We start from the raw sequence: 22,704 nt of genomic DNA on the forward strand, positions 1-22,704 counted from the left end.
TAGATAGATAGATAGATAGATAGATAGATAGATAGATAGATAGATGATAGCTATTAAGGTCATATATATATGTATATATGTGTGTGTGTGTGTGTGTGTGTGTGTCAATAGAGTGCACAGAGAAGATTCCTTATGTAGTAGATGTTGATGAGAACAGAGAACAACAGGCAAATGTGGCAAGAACAAGAAGCTTCAGAGTGCTTATATCAAACTTCTGCCTTTCAAGGTTTCTTTGTTTTTTAAAAGAATCGCCCTTTCCCTGACCCTATGCTAGTGGCTCACTATAGATTACATATCCACAGTTACAATTTTCTACTATTCTAAAGTAAATTCACTTACTCTGAAAAGCTTGTCTCCCTGAGATTGTTTTCAAAACTCAGATTAGATGAGGTTTTCCCTCATGGACAGGGCAATCTGCTTTACTCAGTCTGTTGATTCAAATGAATACTTCACCCAAACTTACTCAATGGGACACACTTAGGATGATGTTTAACAAAATATCTGGGTACCACCTGTCCCAGTCTAACTGACAGACACAGTTAGTTATCATTACACTGCTTTCTTCTAAGATTATTGTAAGATGTGAATGAACCCAGGCTACATCAAGCATTACTCTGGCACTGTAAGGCATACAAAGTCAATAAATAATTGTAATATTATTAAAGCAGAAACACATCAACACAGTAATTTTCTGAGAAGTAAAGAACCATTAACTTTTGCAGAGTAGTGAATTAGAAACATTGCCTGAGTATTTCAGAGAGTTTACGTCTTTAAAGAATATTCTTATATCCTAAGGATAACTTAAGCGTCAAGTAACTTTTTCTCAGATTTCTTTATTACTAAAGAATGAGCTCTAGGCAGAAACTGGTGGGACTTGCAGAGCAGAGGAGAAAAATAACTATAAAGAACCTCTTCATTTGGTGACAAACACCATTGGTGAAATGAAATCAGCGTTGGTAGGAATGTATCATTAGCATCACACACAGAAATTCTTGTCCTATCATGGTAGATGGGATTTAGAGCCATACTTTGTAAATGATAAATGCCTCTGGGATATTTCATTTCTTTGGCTCTATCTATCAATCATCTATTTATCTATCTCTATCATCTATCTATCTATCATCTATCTATTATCTATCTAACATCTATGTATTTATCATATCTATCTATCTATCATCTATCTATCATCTATCTATCTATTATCTATCTATACATCTGCTTGTTGTGTAGGATGCTGTCTACCCATTTCCAAACTGCTGATGGCTTATTAAAGGCAGATGGAGAAGCAGATATCTTCATGTGGACACAGAAATCTAACCCCCAGAGGTTTCCCATCAATACAGAGGAAAAGATGCTCTGTGCTAATGCATTGCTCTGACATTTGGTTGAAGGACATTTGTGGTATAGAACACCCAAAGGTGCTATTGTGCTGTGAGGAGATTGGAGTGACTTTATTCAGATAAAAGGAGAAAAGGGAATTTTAGGCTAAGTTGAGGCTTTTGTACCAACTAATTAAAGAGTAACCACAAGGAAAAGCGAACAGAATCCTAATCAGCGTAACTGCAGGGGATTCATCCTTTCTAATTGTGTCCCAGTGTGGCTGGTTCTCCAGAACAAAATCATGCTTCATAGTTGAACTATTAGGAATTTTTATCAAATACTTATGTGCATTTCATGGGTGAAGAAATTCATTTTTAGTAAAATATTAAAGATGGAATTAAACAGTGGCTCTAACTTCAAAATTCAATACCCTCAGGTTATCATAAGAAAAAAATAAAATATTCATTTCTTTGTAATTAGTCTGAGTTAGAGGTAAAATGAAGGAAGGGAGCCTGTAGCTTTGAGGTACTAGTTTGAAAAAGATGTCTGGAATGAAAAGCCCTGTAAATGGTGCCCTGTTTGATAAAGACCACAAGGTCGATGGGCACTGTGCTTACTCATCTGTTTTCTGAGTTTTGATTTGTCAGCAAGCACACGTCCCTGCTTAGTGCCCACTCTGCTCCCGCACATCCTGCTGCCACCTCTGCTCTGTCTGTTTTAGTTTTCACAGTTTATTTTACTTTTATGCAGCTCAAAGGAAGCAATCCTTTGAAACCCAGCCTGTATCATCCTCCCCGCAATAACTGCAGAACATTAGACACTGTGGCTCAAGTGCTCTCCTCTAAATTTGCATATCATATCTAAGAGTTCTACTTAAAATTTATCCTTGGACTCCCGATTTCACAACCCATCATTCAAAGGTTGGATAATTATTTTCAACTTGAAGAGATATAGGGAGTTCAAGGAAGAGTCAAGACAAAGGAGAAATTGAATGGCTTTTCTGTTTTTCTAGTTCTCAGTAATCTGAGGTTGGGCTTTGAAATCAATTTTCATAATACTAAACATTTATATATAAATGAAATATTTTAAATTATTGTTATTTTTGGTGCTGTTAACTAAACCCAGGACATTACACATGCTAAGCTCATGCTTTTCCACGGAGCTAAAAGCCAGGGCAAATGCAAATTGTACTTTATTTATTTACTTATTTATCTATCTATTTATTCATTTATGTGTGTGTGTGTGTGTGTGTGTGTGTTCTCATTCCATAGCACACACGTGGAGGTGACAGAACAACTTGAAAGAATTGGTTCTCTCCTTCATCGTGTGGCTCAAGGATCAAACTCAAGTCAATAGACTTGGTGACAAGCACCTTCTCCCACCGAGCTGTTTTGCCAGCCCCAAGTGCAGTTGTGAAAAGAATAATCTCTTGGTACCATATTTCTGAAGGGTAATGTGGAATATGTATCAAGATAATCAACATTGTTCACAAAACCTAACTCATCACCCCAATTTAAGAAATACCCTGTAAGGAAATATTTAGAGATGTAGACAAAGATCTGTGGCCAAGGACGTACATCAGAGTACTATTCCAGACAACAATAACTTGGAAAAGCACCCAGACTTTTAAGGGGAAAATGGGTAATTAAACTTATTTAATTCGTGTACTAAATCATCTGCCACCATCACAATTAGATTTTATAGGAATATTTAATGGTATAAGAAACTAATGTTTAATGTTCAGTTAAAATGAATAGAAATAATTTGCATTATCTAAATTAGGGAATTAAAATTAATGAAAATTTAAAAATCTGTGAACAGTGAGATTATAGATTATTTAAATTTGTCTTTATGTTTTTTCAATTTTCCAAATATTTTATAGTAAATTGGCTTATTTTATTAATTAAACAAACTAATAAAAACTATATGCCTACTACATGCTCAGAACTATGCTATACTCATGGGTTGTTTTTTTTTGTTGTTTTTTTTTTTTTTTTTTTTTTGAGACAGGGTCTCCCTGTAGTCCCAGCTGTCCTGGAACTCACTATGTAGACCAGGCTGGCCTTGAACTCACAGAGATCTGCCTGCCTCTGTGTCCTGAGTGCTGGGACTAAAAGTGTGCACCACCACGCCTGGCTGCAACGCTCATGTTTAAGTGATGTTTACAATTGGAAAGTGTAAGACAACTGAAACCCACATGTTCAATCCATACCAGTCACAAGACACTTGGCATTTCTCTTGCATTGGTTTCTCTGTATGTTTTATTTTCTATTATGATATTAGTACAGCAAACAATACTCTCATACAACTGAGCAAACAGCACTGCCTGATATCAAAATGAATGGTTAAAATTTTTGTCACTACTCTATATAATTGCTTAGAATTATTTTTAAATTATCTTTTCTTGTGTCTAAAATTAGGAATCTGCAATCATAATTTTTTTTCATTTCACATTCTTTTGCTTCTGGTAATGTCTAGTAAAATGCGAGTGGCCAAAACTCAGTTAAATAATATATGAATAACACAGAACTATTACAGTAGTGTTTGTCGTCTATCGATCATCTACCTACCATCCACATTACTGGAGTATTCTTTTCTGGGTTTCTATGCATGGAAAGATAATCTTAATAATTTTATTTAATTTTTAAAAGTATTAAGAATTAAATATTTTGGATTCAGGTTATGGGTTGTGTTTTCTTTTCATTTTTTAAATGACACGAAATTTGTATAAGTATATATCAATCTTACAAATAAAATATTCTTTATATAACAAATTACAATAAACAGAGTCCATTTTTAATTTCATCAGTTTAAAAGCAGCATCCTAATATTTGCCTTTTAGTTGTCACTGAAACTATAATAGTGCAACTCCTTCAACAGAATTTGTGATTAGTTAATAGAGACCATAAAATCTCTCAGTAACTCTCCCATGTAAATTTAGGTAGAAAAATCAGATATATTTACATTAAACCTACTTTTTCAAAGGATTTATTTATATTTATTTTATATGTATGTATGTGCACCACATGCATGCCTGGTGCTTGTGGAGGCCAGAAGAGGGTGTCAGATTCACTGAAAATGGAATTAGAGTTATTAGCCACCATGTGGATACTGGGGCCCAAAGCCCAGTCATCTGCAAGAACAAGTATTCTCAACTGCTGAGCCAGCTCTCCAGTCCCCCAAACCTACCCTTCAAGTCAGAATACCAGAAAGAATAGCAAAGGGCAGGTTGTATAAGGTGTGGTTTCTGTCTCTTACACAGCAGAAGTATAACTACTTGACTATCGTTTGTTTAATATGATCTGCAATAAGGATGCCAATTTAAAAAATGAACAACCTAATAATTAGTGCTTAGCTGTGTTACAGTGTGCTGCCCTTGGTGAGTTACATGAAAAAGGTATAGCTTTGAATGGCAACAGAAAGGAAGGAGTTAACAGCATCATTACAACATGATTCAATGAGGTTCTACGAACTAAATATACGACTTATTTTTAGACTGGGATGACATTCACACCTGTTGTATCTTAAATGCAAAATGTAACCAAATTGGTGAGTCATGTATATATAGCCAGAGTGGGGAGAGCCTTTATTAACTAAAACTAGAAACCCAGAAGTTCTATAAGCCTATTTGCCCACATAAAACTTTTATAATTCATATCAAAATGCTATGAGTAATGTTTATTTACTTATTTAATTATTGACTTTATCACTGGAAGACGAAGCCCACAAGAAAAGGAATTCTATTTTATGCAATGTTGTATCATCAATACAAAGAGTGCCACATAGCAGATAGTCTCATAAATTATTATAAGCAGATAGATGAGGAACAAATGTCTGCAACAAAACAACAAAGATTAATATTTCTAATGAAAAACATATATGAAAAATGAACAGGAAGGGAGTATGACACGTAACACGAAAACTACAGCATTCAAATGGCTGCAGAATATTTGAAAATATTATCAAAGTGATGTATAAAATCATCATTTCAGACCGGCAAGAATTAGAAAGAGTGACAGCCTCTATTGCTGATAGAAGAATTGTGCTACCATGTATGGCTGATGAGAAGGTGAATTGCCTTAGTTAATATTGGAGTATGTGTTGAGAGAGGGGGGGAGAGAGAGAGAGAGAGAGGTTCAAACCCAGGCCATCATACACAGTAGGCAACTGCTCTATCACTAACAAGTATAGAATGTCATCTGATGCCACCATCAACAATTATTTATATGGCCAGGCACGGTGGCACACACCTTTAGTCTCAGCACTTGGGAGGCAGAAGCAGATAAATCTCAAGGTCAGACTGGTCTACATAGTGAGCTCCAGGCTGGAGGGGGCTCCATGGAGACCCTGTCTCAAAAAAAATTATATATGTATATTTTTTAACTGGCATACTTCCCCTAGGTACTGTACCATGGTAAGGAGAGCACAGCACCTACAGAAATGCACAAGCATGCTTATTGCAGCCTTATTTCAGAGAACTAAATAAAACAAATAGAAACAGTGTGATTGCTCATCAGCAAGGCAGTGGTTGAATAAATTACAGCATATTGCAGAATAAAATGTTATGCAGTTACTTGGGAGTTATTATTAAGAAAAAGCAAGATTTGAAAATATGTGCATGTTCCAACTTCTGCAAAATAATAACAAAACCTCTCTATGAGTATATTTATATTCATATATACAGTGCAAATGCTTGTATATTGTGTGTAGCCATTCATTTAGGACTACGTGAACATAAAGAACAGTATTGTAGATATACAGTAGGTTGTGAATATAAGTAACTTGCTGTCTGTGAAGAAATAATGTAGATTGAGATGGTAACACATGGGAAAGGAAAAGCTAATCCAAAATGAAATACTGCATCTACAAGTCAGAATGCATGATAGGATCACACATGCTGAATTTATGGAACATCGTATACAATCTTGTTATATGTATCAATATTTTAAAAGAAATAACAAGCAGAGGTGGAGGAGGAGAAGTGAGTTTCGCTGGGTCATGATCATTTTGGCGCGGTTGATGTGCCATGGTGAGGTCATAAACACTGTGATGTGACATTGGAAATGGAAAATAGAATAATGCAAGAAAGCGCAGACCGTTCTGCAGGGGGTGGAGCAGGATGCACTGCCGCCATCAGATAAATCAAACTGAGTTAAGTAAACCTGAAGAACCGGCTCCTGGAGACCATAAAGAAGTCAACAGGGAATTACGAGTAGAAAAAATGAAAACAGAAAATAATAAAACCACCACTGTGAGGCACATTTGTTAGAAGCCCGATTCAAGCCTCCACTTAACTTTACCACAGAGAGAAGCACAAACTCCAACAGCATCTTACACTGACTCATTTTGAAGGTTTGTCTAAGTGCTAAATGTCCCTCAGTTTAGAATGCAATGGTCCAACCTTTATTCTTTGTCTGAAGATAGGGTCCCAGTATACAGCCCATGTTGACCTCAAATTCTTGCTCCTCCGACCTCAGCCTTTTGAGTGTGTGCCTGCATCTTCAAGCCCAGCTTCAACCTTCATTGTTTACACAATCATAGAATTTTGGAATCATTCAATCAGTGGATATTGTCTTTAATAGGTCCAAATTTTTAATTTGTTTTCACACTTGACTGCATTGTACAATACATAACATAGAGTTTGCCATCTTTCATCCTCATTCTTGCTCTGAAGGAGTTCATTTTGTTTGTTTTGATTTGATTTTTTTTTTGACCCATTGGGAAAAACTGGGTTAAGATGCCCAGGACTTCTTTGTGCCATCTTTACCACTCCTGGTAAAATAACGGTCATTTCAAAATTTGATTTCTTTTTTTTGGTCTTTTTGAGACAGGGTCTCCCTGTAGCCCCATTTTTATGGGATTTCTCTACGTTCTTCAGTGACTTCTTCAGGCAAGCACTGTGCAAGTCCACAAACTGCTGTGTGAGTCACAACTGCTGTGTGAGTCTGGCTCCTGAGATGCCCTGGCCCCACCACACACCCTGGGTAGCTCCACATTCTCCCCTTAACATGTTATGCTTCCATATGAGGTTTTTGAAATTGCATGTTTAAAAGTGATGTCATTACAAAAGGTAGTTTTCAAAACTACCTTTTATCAATAAGAAGGCACAGATTCAGTTTTCCAAGGTTGCTAAACTAATAACAAATGGCAGGGCTAGGACTTAAATTTAAGTCAGTTGGCTCATAGCTTTGTGATCCCTATACTACCCCACTGTGGTAGCTTCTTTGCAAATAAAAGGGTGTTTGGTTTCTGTTCCTAGGTCTGCCACTGTTTATTATAGCCTCAGATGAGCACCTGCAGATAGAAGACAGTATGTGTCTATCACAGCAGCAGAGGAAACCGTCAATGAGAACAGACTTGGAGTCTCAGAAACTTAAAACCATAAATTCCAGTATCTTCACCCTGTAACCTTGATCAGATAAATGTGTGTGCCTTGGTCTCCTAGATGGAGATGCAAAGATGGGATATTTATGAGAAGAAAAATGAATCCTGTTCTCTAATACATTCAGCAAATATTTAATGAGAGTCTCCTGGGTGCCAATGTGATGGTGATGACAACAGGATGGTGCCCTTGTTACCATGAGTGTACTGCTTAGGAGCCTGGAGCATACAGTTGTTAATCCAGTCATAAAACTAATAAATATATGTTTCAAACTGACTCAGAGGAGGGAAAGGAAGAGATACAGTCCAGTGTGTACATGCAGCAGAAAATGACTTAAGAATGGTCAGGACAAAAGTCCCTGAATCTGCACGGTGAGTGAGATTTAACTGGACATGTATGTGGGAGGCAGTTGTGAATTAAAATTTTATACCATCTAATTTATAATAATTAAATGCATAATTTATGAAAAGAAAACTTTTGTAGAGAAGACAGTGTTCAGGATCAGCAAATACAAACCATTTTGACTGTCCAGCTCTTGTCTTTACGCGAGAGCAGATATCCCTGATCAATCTGATACAACTCTTCTGAAAAATCTTGATATGGCCTCTCCATGGGGGCTCAGGGCAGCCCTTGCCAATCAATCTGATTTGGTGCTGAAAATGAGATACCTTTTCCTTCTCGGATATAATGAAAGGCTCTCTGGCCTCAAATGTGAAATCCCTGAGTCGTAGCGGTGACTTTAGTAACACAAGATCACAGGCCAGTATTTGAGCCATTCACCCACCGCAAGCCCTAAAGCAAATGACACCAAGTATGCCTCCTTCCTGTAACAGGTACACAGGGTCTGTGTGGTGAGGCCTCTTTGTAGTCCATCCCAACTCAGGGACAGGAGAAAAAGCACAGAAAGCATAGCCTCGGGCAGGCAGCACCAGAGTCTCTAAATTTCCAGAGGATTATGCAAGCATTTTGCATAAATGCAAGTCCAGAAGGTATTAAATTTCAGTCCAGAAGGGCTGATATTAAAACCTTACAGAAATGTTGAATCCACAAAACTTAAAATTTGTGAGTCCTTGTCTCTGCAGGTCACGGAGCTGTCGAAATTGTCTCAAAACAGTAACAAAGGATCACACCATAAACACTGGTTGATTTGGAATCTGGATCCTTCTTAGGACTTCTGTTTATTTTGTGTTTAAAAATGCATATTAATGTCATTTTATGGTTTTTCCCCTAGCATCTACTTTCTGTAAGAACACAGGCATGCCAATTGAAGTTTTGCCAACCGTGATACTTGAGTAATTGGCAAAGGATTTCTGCATTCCAAAAGGTTTTTTTTTCCTTTTTTAAAATTTTTCATTTCAGCACATGATAATATTTTTAACACTAAAAAATATCATTGCAAAAAATGTACCGAATTTGTCCAGTTTAGAACAGCTCTGGCATCACTCAGTCCTTTCTCTGTCATCAGGACCGTGAAGCTTGCCTCACTTTGTCTAATTGGAGAAACAAACATTTTCATGCTCTCCTCTTCATAATCTTACAAAGGATGATGGCTATGCTAATAACAATGATTGCCTTTAGCATTTGATTGTGTATCTCATCTGGTTACACATTCTTTGACTGAAGTCTTTCATATCACTGCCAAATTTCAGGAGAGCTATGGAGGAGATTGCAATTTACCAAGTGGAAAGGATGGTAATGTGAATTCCACTGTGAAAGTGCATAGAAAAATGAGTCAAAATAACACAAGTAGCTGCATGTTGGCAAAAATTCCTTTACTCTAAAGAAAAATGAAGTTGATTGCAAATTTATGTCATTCCCATCTTCTTCTCGCTAGTGCTCTGCTAGAGAGGCTTAAGAAGGTGGGTGGGCAGAAGTTAGACAGTGGTGTTCATCAGTGGTCAAGATGGGAATATGGGATGTGAGGTTGGAGAGATCAGTTCAGAGCCAGTTAAGAGCACTGGCTGCAAAGCTGGGCATGATGGCCCACACCTTTAACCCCAGCATTTGGGAAGCAGAGACAGGCAGATCTCTATAAAATGGAAGCCAGCCTGGTCTATGTAACAAGTTCCAGGCTAGGTGAGGCTACAGGAAGACCCTGTCTCAAATACAAAAAAATAAAAATAAAAAGCACCCTGCTCTTGCAGAGGATCTGGGTTCTATTCCTAGCACCCACATGGTAGCTAACAACCATCCTTACTCTAGTTCCAGGGTATCCAGCTCCCTCTTCTGGCATCCTTGGACATTACATTTATGTGGTGCACTTACATACATGCAGGCAAAACACTCATACACATAAAAATAATAAATAAAGATAGGAATATGCATGTGTCAAGACAGACAAAGCAGAGCCTTTCCTGTGTCCTAAACACCCAGGAAAGTGTGTGTGTGTGTGTGTGTGTGTGTGTGTGTGTGTGTGTGTGTGGCAGGTATGTGGTGCTCCATGCACTGATTGTTCTTGTCTCACCTGTCAGGTATTTGCCATTTTGCTATCATTTCTCTGTAGAATATTCTCTTCCTCTGAGTTTATGGCTGCTCCATTCTGCTCACTACTGACCAAACCTCAGGGAAAAAGAAACAATATGTCATTAAGAGTGTAATCAGTTCCCAGAGATAAAATACTGAAATGTAGGAGCTATGCCTCAGTCCCCCGTGGCCAATCTAAGGGGTAGCCCTCTAGAGTCTCCTTTGCATATCTTTTTAAACGATTTATTTAGTTTATATGTATTCAATTTACTTAATTATATGTATTTGTGGGGGTATGTGCATGTGAGTGCTGCTGCCTGAGGAGGCCAGTACCACTGGATCCCCCTGGAGCTGAGTTATAGGTGGTTGTGAGCTGCCCAGCATGGTGCTGGGAACCAAACTTAGATCCTCTGCAGGAGCAGTATGTGCTTTTAACCACTGAACCATCTCTCCAGCCTCCTGCCTCATGCATCTTAAAAAACAAAACAAAGCAAAATACCTTCTAATGCCTTCTTCAAATTCAGAGTATGCGAAGTTCCCTGGGAGATCAAATCACTATAATTCCCAGGAAGCTCTTCTGCCCCCTGCTGGGAGTCCGAGTATTTCCAGGAGCCTTTTTGTTGGCAGAGGAGGGGAAGTTAGTAGGACTTGGATGTATAAAACCAGTGGTTTCAAATATGACATTAAAGCCAAGGACGGTGGCACATGCCTGTAAAACCAGTTTTCATCAGGCAAAGGCAAGGAGATTGCATGATACTAGTCCACATTGAAAGTTCCAGGCCAGCCAGGGCTACTATGTAGAAATTTTCCCCCCCAAAAAACAAAACAGTGTAATTTTAACTCTGAGACAAAGTAGTTTCAGTTAGTTTAGATTTGAGGGGTTTTGTTGCGGTCATTTGTTTTCCACTGTGTTACACTTTTGTCTTGCTCTCTGGTGCTGTGCACATTTTTGTCCCTAGTGTTCACCTTTCATTACCACGTTCCCCTCTCAGCGGTGCAGCTGTGGGCTCTTTCAGGCATTGCACCGTCTCTCAATATGACCTAACATTCAGCAGCCCTCTGTCCTGTCACTGGACTAAAAAGCACCAAGCCATCTTGCTTCATAGGAGACTCGTTGATGGACCTGCTGAAGGATTCAATATCAGTTTAAGCTTGGTTTCCATCCAGTTTATACTACAAATTGGATATAACTGAAAAGATCCATCCACAGAGATCCATGACCCCAATTAACTTTGTGATATCTTTATTTAACTACTAAAAGCATGGATTAAATAAAAGACTATGAGTCTCAGAGATAGACGTGTCAATCACATCTCTACACTATTGTGACTCACAGCATTATCATCAATAGAAAGAGGATATGAAATAGTATTGTCCAAGCTGTATAGAACTGTCCTCTGACAGACAGACGACATCCCAAGTTTGGGTGTGCCTGCTTGCCTAGGATCATCACAACTGAGCTTGTTAACTAGTCATACCCTACAAAGAAGGAGGGGCAGAGAGAGTCATAAGACCCTCACCTGGAAGTCTAGGCCACACCTCCCAACCAACCAGTTGGCCCTAACCTGGGGGAGGGGCTAAGGATATGTAGGCTGGGGAAGCCTGGAGGAGGGTTTATGGAGCTCTGGGGAAGCCACCATTCATGCTGGATGAAGAGTTCCCATTGTAGGCTTGTTGGGGGAGGGCACCCACATTTCTGTAAGTAAAGCTCACCCATTGCTCTGTAAGTAAGCCCAATACACTCACCAGTTTCCCATACTGCAACTTGATGAAATAATACCTTGGTTTGTCCTTGGGACCAAGGGAGGGGGAGAGAACAGATGTTGCCTACAACCCCGCCCCCAAGGAATTTTAGCAATAGTCCACAATAATTATAGGAACATGACATGACCTAATGCATATAATAGATATTATGGTGTGGATGTGATATGTTTTCCACAGGCTCATGTACTGAGGATATGATTGACAGCTGATGGTATTTTGAGAATGTGGTCAATCTAACCAATGGATTGATCCCTTGATAGATTATCATATGATGTCATTATTAGGAAGTGGTAAAAATAAGAGGTAGGACCTCACTGGAGGAAGGAGGTCACAGGAGTGTGCTTACATCTATTTTGTCCCCGAACCTTCCCTCTGTCCTCTGCTTCCTGGCTGTCACAAAGCAAACAGCTTTCATTGTCCATGCCCTCCTTCATGATGTTTCTGTTTTGCTGTGGGCTAAAAGCCATGGAGCAGCTGGTCATGGACTTAAAACTCTGAAACCATAAGCCAAAAATCAATCTTTCCTCCTTCAAAATTTTTTCTCCTGGGTATTTATCACATCGATGAAAACCTGACAAGCACAATACATTAAGCCCAGTGCCCAGCACACCATTAACAGTCCATTATGGGTTATGGTATTCATGGTGTGACTAGTTTTATAGCAGATACTGTTGGTTGTCTGCTCCCTGCACAGCATCCACGATAGGTTTAGGGTGGGCACCTGATCCAGTTCTAGCTAATGGTATCTGCAGGGAGGGTAGTAAATGAATTGTGTGGTTTATTCTTCAATGTTTATTTTCTTTATTTTTTTCAGTACTGGGATCAAAACCACAGCCTCATTCATACCAGACAAACACTCTACCACTGAGCCACATCTGCAGCCCCAAAGATAAACATGGATACCTCTGTGTTTTAAGTTGGATGTTGAGATGCCTAGATGTGACAGTCAATGTAAGTCAAGGGAAATAAACAATAAGCTCTCCTATTTTCTGTTGCTTTTTCATACTGCTGGGGGGGTAAGTAGAAATATACCGGCTGTATGGGGCAGGGCAGCGTGCCCTTCTGTTTATTTTTGTCTTCAGATGGAGAGGGATCCTCTGTAAGTAGCTGGCTATGGTATAGCCAGTCAGACAAGGGTTCCTCTTCAGCTCCACCCAACAGTAACAAGGCTCCACTCTGAGTCCCAGGCATGCATATTAACACACCAAGAAGAAATTCCATTCTTCCCACTCCTTCCTCAATCATGGAGTTGTCTGAGCAAAAAGATTTTAGGTTCTTAGCCATAACTTAGCCCAATAACATCGTAATTCTGCCCCTGTCATGAATTTTCTAGTTATTCAGCCTGATAAAGGAAATTGGGGTATTCTAGCCATATAAGGCATTCTCATGCAACTCCCTCTGTTCAAGACTTTCATTTTAACAGTTTTTTGTGGGACAACTGGAGAATATGGTTCTTGTTTCTTTGCATTCTCTCAAGAATTAAATGTGCCCAAACTTCTGTTAAGATTTGAATAAGGAATGTCCCCCACAGGCTCAGCTTTGAATGCTCAGCTCCCAGATAGTAGTGCTATTCTGAAGACTGCGGAGCCTGTAAGTGATGGGACTGTAGGTCACTTGGGATGGGCCTTTGAAGGTTATACCTGTCTCCGGTTCCAGCCTGTGTCTGCTGCCTTGTGCACAAGCCTCTGCCCCATGCTCCAGCTGTCCTAAACTGAGCTGCTGCGCCTTCCTGACCATCATGAGCTAAATCTCATTGAAAGCATAAGCCAAAATAAATCTTTCCCCACTTAAGTTGTTTCTGTCAGGTATTTTGGTCACAGTGATTTAACAGTAACTAATGCACTTCTTCCTGATGACTTACAGTCAACTTTTGGAGCCAACTGAGGTACCCAGGGGTAGTTGTCTACAGCCTGAGGCTTTAGATACACTGAGCTATGAGAACTCAGACAGCTCATGGTACATGATCAGGTATGGCAGTAGCATCAGACCAGAGTTGACTTGCCTTCTCTTATCTATAAAATCATTCCTCTTGTTCTGGGCTCATCAGAGACCGGGGCTAGACAGAAAAGATGCAATACCCCAGTGGGAGAAATCCTGAGAACCAAGAAGAAAACTTTTAAGGTCAACCCTAGAAAAGCTGAAATAGGACAGAGAGGTATGGCCCACGAAGCCAGGTTGGTAGGAGTTAAGAGTTAAAGTACTCGGCTCTTCCTAATGTGTCCTCTTTTTGTCTTTCCTTTCAGCTCCCTTTTGGAATCTTCTGAGAGGTTAACTTGAGCTTCCTCTCTGCCCTTGGGCCACTTTCTACCCCTGACTTCCAGCTTTCCCTGATCTTGCTGACATCCTTTCCCCTCCCCATATGCATCCTACTGGTCATCCTGTAGAGCTGTGCAGGCAGTTGTGGGTCTAAGCCTGCCAGATACAAGACTGCTGAAATCTACTTGCTTATATGCAGGAAACCTTAAGAGGGGGAAATTCTAAAGAAAGGGAGGATAAATTTAGAAAACAGTAAGAAAAAATTGTTAGTGGATTAACCTATAAGAATCTCACTAATTTATTAACCTAAACTGTCATTTGTAAACCTGCATCTCACCACCCTATTAGTACTCCATAAAATTAGTGGGTATGATCAGTAATCCTGAAACAGAGTAGGAAAGAAAATATCAAGGTGTATCACACATCAATCATTTCACACACAATCCTTATGTGCAGTGATATAGGTATTACACATGCAGCAATACTTTATACATATTATATATAATAATATGAATACATGGATAAGGTTAAATATATTTCTTACTGTAGGCAGTGGGTCAAACATTTGAGAATTACTAAATTCTAATAATTGTATCTGGCAGTCCATTTGGGACCATGTGTGGGCCTCCCGTGGTACCTAGGAGGGTGCCCAAAGTGATGGCAATTGTCCACCTGGAAGAGCTCATAGCTGCATGGGGCCCAGGTGAGTCTCAGAATTCATGGGTAGAGTTCTCTACCTGTTCAGTGAAATACTCATGACGCTAGGTATGTCTGTAAATCAATTTGGGACGAAGCAGAAGCTTCTCCCTCTCCCCTTTCCAGGGGTGAGTAGAAGAAGCAGGCACCCTTTCTTTGATGACGGATGGATCCACATGTGTCATCTGCTGGTATGGGAAATGCTGCAGCTCTGGCCATGAGTGTGGCTTCCCCTATTTTCAGGAAGGCCAACTTCTGCTCTCCATGGTCTCCCACCAGGGCTATGGCCTTGGGATAGATGATCCTATCTGTCAGCTTGGCTGGTTAAAGTAAGGGTGTTTCTGGATGAGAACTGTACTTACTAGAGTAGGTGGGCTCAGCAGAATAGATTGCTCTCTCCATTGTGGGTGGGTCTCACTCTGACCACTGAGTGCTGGAATAGAACAGTGGGTGGAGGATGGAGGAATTAGCTCCTTATTTCCTACCTCACTGCTTCAGCTGGGACATCCTTCCTCTTCCTGATCCTCTTCCTCCTCCTCTTTCTCCTCTTCCTCCTCCTCTTCCTCCTCCTCAGGTCCTTGGTTCTCAGGCATTTGAACTGAGTCTGCATCACACCATAAAGGTTCCTGGGTTTCGAGCTTGTAGGTGATAGATCACAGCATTCATAATGTCAGCCAATTCCTCAGAACAAGTCTTTGTGGACCTAAATAGATAAAGGGTCGGGGATGTAACTCAATGCAGTAGAGCATTTGTCTAGTATACGCAAGGCTTTTTGTTCCATCGCAAACCAAAAATAAAAGGTTAAAATGGTGTGATGTATAGATACATACTTTTCCTACTGGTTCTGTTTCTCTGGGAAACCCTCAGGAATAAGTGCCTTAAGAAGTCATCTCTCTCCTAGACTAATGACTAGTATGTTTAAATTTTGTGACGAAACCCCCAAGCATTTATAAATGCTTGTCATGTCCTTGTCATGGGAAAAGTTCTGGCACTTCACAGCCATCTGCCTTGTCGCCCCAAACCCTGGTTCTACGTTTGCTTTTGTCCTGTCGCCTTCTCTCTCCTGATACCCAGGCTAAGGTATGTGTTTTCTGAGAATCATGGACATAATTTCTGAACTTGATCTATAGTCATTTCTCTGTAGGTCTGCTAAGCACCCAGCCCAGGCTCAATGGGTCATTGCCCTAGTTTGTTTCTCCACTGCTGCGACAAAGCACTCTGACCAATACCAACTTGGGAGGAAAGGGTTTATTTTATTCTGTATCTCCTGAGTCACAGTTCATCAGGGAGCCCAAGGTAGGAACTCAGGGCAGGAATCTGGAGGCAGGAGCTGAAGCGTGGGCTGTGGAGGAACACTCAGGGCAGGAACATGGAGTCCAGGTGTGTCAAGTTGACACTAACGCTATCCAGCACAGTCATCCATCACAAAAGCACTAATGGCACTCGTGCTCTCAAGACAACTTCTACCTCCCACTCCAGCAAACACAGAGCATTCTTCATTGGGGCAATACAGTGACCATTTTAGAATATTTAATGTGCTCCAAAATCCAGTATGATTTTTATTTTGGCTATAAGGTTTATAGACTTTCAGAGCTTTATTGACCAAGCTTTCTTGGTATTATAACCTTTTGGGGTCAACCATTTGATTATGAGATATGTGTGAAGAATTGGTTTTGGTTTTTATAAATATGGGTCCATTTTTCTGAGCTGCAGCCTTATTCAATTTCTGATATGCAAGTCAACAATTCCTACTGGCTTCAATATTTGTGAATGTATCTTGATAGAAGTAAATGGCCAGTGAAGGGCAAACCATCAAGGGCAGACTTATTTGAGACAAAGCCATACTTGGATCAGGAAACCAAGAGAATACTCAGGAAAGAATTACTATTAGTGGTAAGACATGAGTTGCAGGTTTTTGCACAGTCCTTGAATAGGGCACAGCACATCTTAAGAACTTAATAACTGAGAGATGCTGGTCTTTTAAATTTCCTTTGCTCTTACCAGCACAGTGAAGGTGTGTCCTTTTGGCTAAAAGGGAATTCTGGGTATGAATGGTTCAGTATAAAGTGTTGCTCATTTAAGAATTAATCAGAGCTGGGGCGATGGCTAAACCAGTAAAGCACGGCACGTGCCTTACAAGCATTAAGACCTGAATTTGGATCACTAGAAGCCGTATGAAAAGCCAAGCATGGAAGGTCTGTGGGATTAGAGGCAGAAATGGAAAGATGCCTGGAAACTCATCAGTGAGCTAGCCTGGCCTACATGGTGAAGTTCCTGGTCAAAAGGTAGAGCGTATCTGAGGACTGATACTCAAAGTTCTGTTCTGACCCCCCATCCCCCAACACACACAGTTTTAAAAAATTAAATATTTGAGGGCTACTCCACAAGATGGAACCCATATCTGGCACCACTCTTAAGAGGCCAAAAACCTATTGCTAAATAAGTCACAAGCCCCAGCGGAGAACTACTCATATTCGAACTACTAATATTCTACTAAATATACATAGTAGTAAAGTGACTCCTAATCACTTATTGCTATACCCAGAGGTTAGTGAATCTCTCAACCCTCATTAGAGAAGCTTCTTCTTACAGTAGAAGCTTCTTCCTCTCTGCCCAAGGTTCAGAGAAGAGACTGAAGAGTGACCAGTCTTAAATGGGACATCTAAGTCACACCCCTCCACCCAAGGCTCAGAAATCTTCATAAAAGAGGGCTCAGAAAGATTGTAAGAACAGAGGGGGTGGATGAATACAAGGAAAGGGTGTTTTCTAGACAGCAGGGCAGTTGTACATAGGAACTCCCAGAAACTGTGACAGCATGCACAAGGCCTACTCAAGCTGAAGCCAGACAAAAATCCCAGCATGGTGGTGGGGAGGTGGGCACAAAGCCCCAGCCGTGGCTGAGGAGCTGTTGGATTTGATAGGTGGTGAGAAGAAGAGTCAGGTTTTTGAAGAGTGTGACCCCTGGTAAGTCAACTATGATCCAGGGCAGTTTCCCCACACAAGAGTGTTTGGGCAACACAAACTGAGCCCAGTGAGGAAAAGAAAAGAACATGAAGTTGGGTGGGAGATGAGAGCCCAGGTCCATCCTGTACCCCAAGCTCTGAGTGATGTGGATTCATCCTCTGCAGATTTGCTGTGTCAGAGCAGTTCCACAGCATCTCTGGAGGCACGCTTCCTCGCACCTTTGATATAAAACATCCCAAGAACAGTCTTATTTAGTTCTCTTCTTCCCACATACTCAGACTTCTTAAAAAGAGTGTTTTCTACCTTCACAACTTCCAGTTTCTCGCTTCCTGTGTTAGTTAGGGCACAGGCTAAATAAGCTGCTCGACACAGTGGTATCTGAAAACACAGTGGCTTCTATACTGCAGCAGTCTTTGTTACTGGCAGTCCAGAGGCCAGTGGTCCAGCCTTGCCAGGTGTTGTGAGCCGTTCAGGAATTCTTTTATCCTGGGGATCCTCCATATCATAGAATTGCCATTCTCACCTGGGTGAGGACAAACAAGTTGGGCTCCAGGGATGTGACCTAAATACCTGGAAGAACGGAGTTTCCATTAGCTGAAAGGAGATGAGGGCAGAGAGGAGGAACTCACCTTTAGTGATGTTAGGTTTGAGCTGGCCAGGATAAGCCCAATTGGAAATCAAAGTAGGTCACTGAATCAGCAGTTGGGAGTTCAAAGAAGAGGACTAGATGTGATATGAGGAGCCATCAGTCCATGACTTGTTGAGATCAATATAGAACCAAGTATGTGCAAAAAAGTAGAAAAAGATGGGTTTGGGGAGATAGCTCAGTGGGTAACAGGGTTTGCTATGTAAGCATGAGGAACCAAGTTCAAATTCCCAGTACCCAGCCAGCCTAGCCATAAAAGCAAGCTTTGGTTTAGTGAAAGATCCTGTCCCAAGGCAATGGAGATCAACAGAGAAAGACACCCAACATCCTCCTCCACATGCATATGCAAGTTCACACACTCATGTGCATGTAACACACACACACACACACACACACACACACACACAGTACAAAGGGATCAAGGACTGAGCTTTGGGCCACTCCCAATTGTAGAGTCTGGGAGCATGAAGAACAGTTAGCCAGAGAGGAGGGAGGGTGAGGTGGGATGAATGTGCACCGCAACTGCTCAGAGCAACAGGAACATGCATCCAGGAGGGGTAACTGACAGCTGACTTGCTAAATGCTGCTTCTGAGCCAGAAGGTAAAGACTGAGATCCCAGTCCTAGATTTAGCCTCAGTAACAACACACCTTCAAACAGAGGTGAAAGTATGTGGTAAGAAGTTCTGTCATGTTGATCTATTTTTTTTTCCTTTGATTTAAGAATAATGATATGGAGCTGGAAAGACGGCTCACCAGCTAAGAGCACTGGCTGCTCTCCCAGAGAACCCAGGTTCAGTTCCCAGCACCCACATAGAGGCTAACAACAGACCTAAACTCCAGTTGAGGGGATCCAATGCCCTCTTCTGACCTCCTGGGGCATTGCACCCACAGGTGCACTTACATACATGCAGGCAGAACACTCATATGCATCAAGAATAATGAATATATGTGTGTCTTATATGCACAACACACCTCTTCGGGTAGATAATTAAAAATGACCATTCATAAACTGAGCCCCATGCCTCAGATTCTGTCCTATAAATAGCTCTGTTCCGCCTATCAGCATCAGTTCCCTGATGACCCCGCCCTTGACAAACATGGGGAAGCCCTGAAGGATTAAACTATAAGGTAAAACAACCAAAAAAGACAGACCAACATAACAAGTGTGGAGAAAAGGGATACATGAAACCCGGGCACAAGGCACTTGGTGCTCCCATCTAGGGCCTGAGCGGGGCGGGGTGGATATCGGAGAGTTACTGCCGCGAAGATTTTATTGCACTGAGTGCCCACAACATTTGCTCTTGGTGAGTCACTTTAATGAGGCGAAACAACAGTGGAAATTAGTCAAATCAGCCCTAAAGCCACTACATGTCCCTGTGTTTGTATTAAAATGAGCTCGCTTCTCTGAACACGTATCAGCATAGCGTTGTGGGCCTGAAGTCAGGAAGATGCCGGGACCAGTAACAACCGGACAGCAGAATCCACCGGCTAAGTAGCTGGCTGCTCCCCAGCTAGCTAGTGGGTAAAGGGACGTGCTGCCCTGAGGCAAACAGCAAAAAAGACAGAAGCCTCTCGTTTTACTAAATGCTCAGTCACTGTCTTTGTGACCTTGGGGGGCTTTTCCTTTTTAGAGGAAAATGGGGGATTTGGACCAGACGACTTTTGAGTCTTTCCTACTTTTTCCATGGCAAAACTAGTCTCTCAATTTTACAAAAAGATTCACTTTGTTAATAATGAATGAGGAATTGGCCTTCCAGCCCCTCTGCTCTGACCCAGATGCATGCATTAGCAAAAGTGTCAATGGTTTTATTCTTGTACATTTCTTTTGTGAAAAAAGTCCCATGTTTCAGAAGTCACAGGTGCACACACCTCTGTGGATTTGGAAGCCTAATAGTGTGGGATCACGTGGTGCCTGTACACTCACTAGGGTGTGTCCTCAGTATACTTCACCAGGGCAAAACTGTGGATGGTTGTTGCTAGAAAGTGAAAATGTTCAGCACACACACACACACACACACACACGACAACAGGATCAGCTCTGGGGCAGAGTCTGACGATAATAGTCCCGATGTGTGTGAGTGTGCATCTTGCTTTTCCTGTGTGATTTCTTGCATACCTTTCCAAATTAATTCTTGGCATGCTTTGTGGATGGATGTTGCTGGCCTTCTTTTCCTGTGGCTGGGATAAAATACCCTGACAAAAGCAACTTAAGGGGAAGAGTTTCTTCTGGTTTACAGTTCGAGGGGCTCATTCCATCATGGTGGGAAAGACATAGCTGGTGAGGAAGGTCAGGAGCAGTCACGAAGCCCAGAGTAAAGAAGAAGGTGGGCTAGGCTATAAAACCAACCTCAAGGCCCATCCCCAGTGTCCTACTTCTGCCAACAGACTTTGCCTCCTAAAGGGTCTACAACCTTCCCAAACAGTACTACCATCTGGGGCCCAAGTGTTCAAACACTTGAGCCTAAGGAGGACATTCTACATTCTGTCCTCTCTGTGGTTTGCATACAACATAGGGGAAGTCATTGCTCTTGAAATAAAGTTCATTAGATGAATTCACACAAAGCCGCATTAGCACATCACTCTATTGTGGAAATTGAGAGCAATTGCAAAAGACACATTCTTGGAAACATAAATTATGGTATGTGTTCCTAGACTATCCATATGTATTCCTAGTCTACTTTTCTCTTAGGGATAAGTTGGAAACTACTTATTAGAAAACGAAAGGAAAGGGAGGAAAGGGAAAGGAAGGCAAGAGCAGAAGAGCAGAAAGGGAGTTCAAAGTATTCAGGTAATCAAAAGCACTAGACTCCATCCAAAGCTGACCAGTGGGTATACTTTTATACAGTAACAATGAATGTATTTTTTGAGTCAGGGTCTCCCTGTAGCCCCAGATGGCCTGGAACCCATTATGTAGACCAGTCTGGTCTTGATGTTACAGAGATCTGCCTGCCTCTGCCTCCCAAGTGCTGGGATTGAGGTGTGCCCCACCAAGCCCTGCTTTTTAAAAAAGATTTATTTTAAGCCGGGCGTGGTGGCACATGCCTTTGGTCCCAGCACTTGGGAGACAGAGGCAGGCAGATCTCTGCGAGTTCAAGTCCAGCCTGTGCTACAAAGTGAGTTCCAGGTCAGCCGGGACTACAGGGCGACCCTGTGTTAAAATAAGCAGAAAAAAAGGAGATTTATTTTAGCCATATGTGGTGGCACACGCCTTTAATCCCAGCACTCACGAGGCAGAGGCAAGGAGATTGCTGTTGAGATAGAGGCCAGCCTGGGCTACATAGTGAGTTCTAGGCCTGCTAAGGCTACAGGGTGATCTTGTCTCAAAAGACCAAAAATAAATAAATTAATTAATTAATAATTAATAAAAAAAGAAAATGAAATCTCACCATGTGGTACAATGCTTTCTAATCAAGCCCCTTGCAGCACAGACAATGTATATCTTTTAGCAGTCTACAAAGCTCCTGCCCATAAACTTACTGTGCTGTACCACATCTATGATGAACCTATGTAATACTTGGACTGGAAACCAAATGTTAGGGCATCGTTTTTGCATCATCCAGTCTTCACACATTTTCCATCTTGACTCTTTATGATAACAACATAAATTTCAGGATACCTGTTCTAGTTAGCTTTCTATTGCTGTGATTAACACACTGACTGAAGGGTTGGAGAGATGGCTCAGCAGTTGAAAGCACCAGCTGCTCCTCCAGAGGACCCCAATTTTGTTTCTAGCACCCACGTGGTGGCTGAAAACCTTACATATCTCCAGTTCCAGGGGATTGACGTCCTCTTCTGGCCTCCACTTGCATTGCATGACATGGGTGCATTTACATACATGCAAAGCAAAACACATGAATAGAAAATAAAAATAAATTAATTAATTAAAAAAATACTGACCAAAATCAACTTGGTGAAGAAAGAATTTGCTTCATCTTACAGCTTCCAAGTGACAGTTTATCACGTAGGGAACTCAGAGCAGGAAGCTGGAGGCAGGAACTGAAGCACAGACCATGGAAGATGCTGCTTATTGGCTTTCTTCTGCGGCCAGTGATCAACCTGCTTTCTTTTATTTATTTATTTTTTATTTCTTTTAATCACTATTTTTTTAATTTTTAAAAACTACACGATTAGAAGAAGCATTTCACTACAGCTTTAACATGTTCAGTAACATTCCAGAGCAAGAGTACATCTCTTTCACAAGTGGGTGCAAGT

Source organism: Nannospalax galili, unplaced genomic scaffold (genome assembly GCF_000622305.1).
Source record: "Nannospalax galili isolate Female #2095 unplaced genomic scaffold, S.galili_v1.0 scaffold584, whole genome shotgun sequence".
Lineage (NCBI taxonomy): Eukaryota > Metazoa > Chordata > Mammalia > Rodentia > Spalacidae > Nannospalax > Nannospalax galili.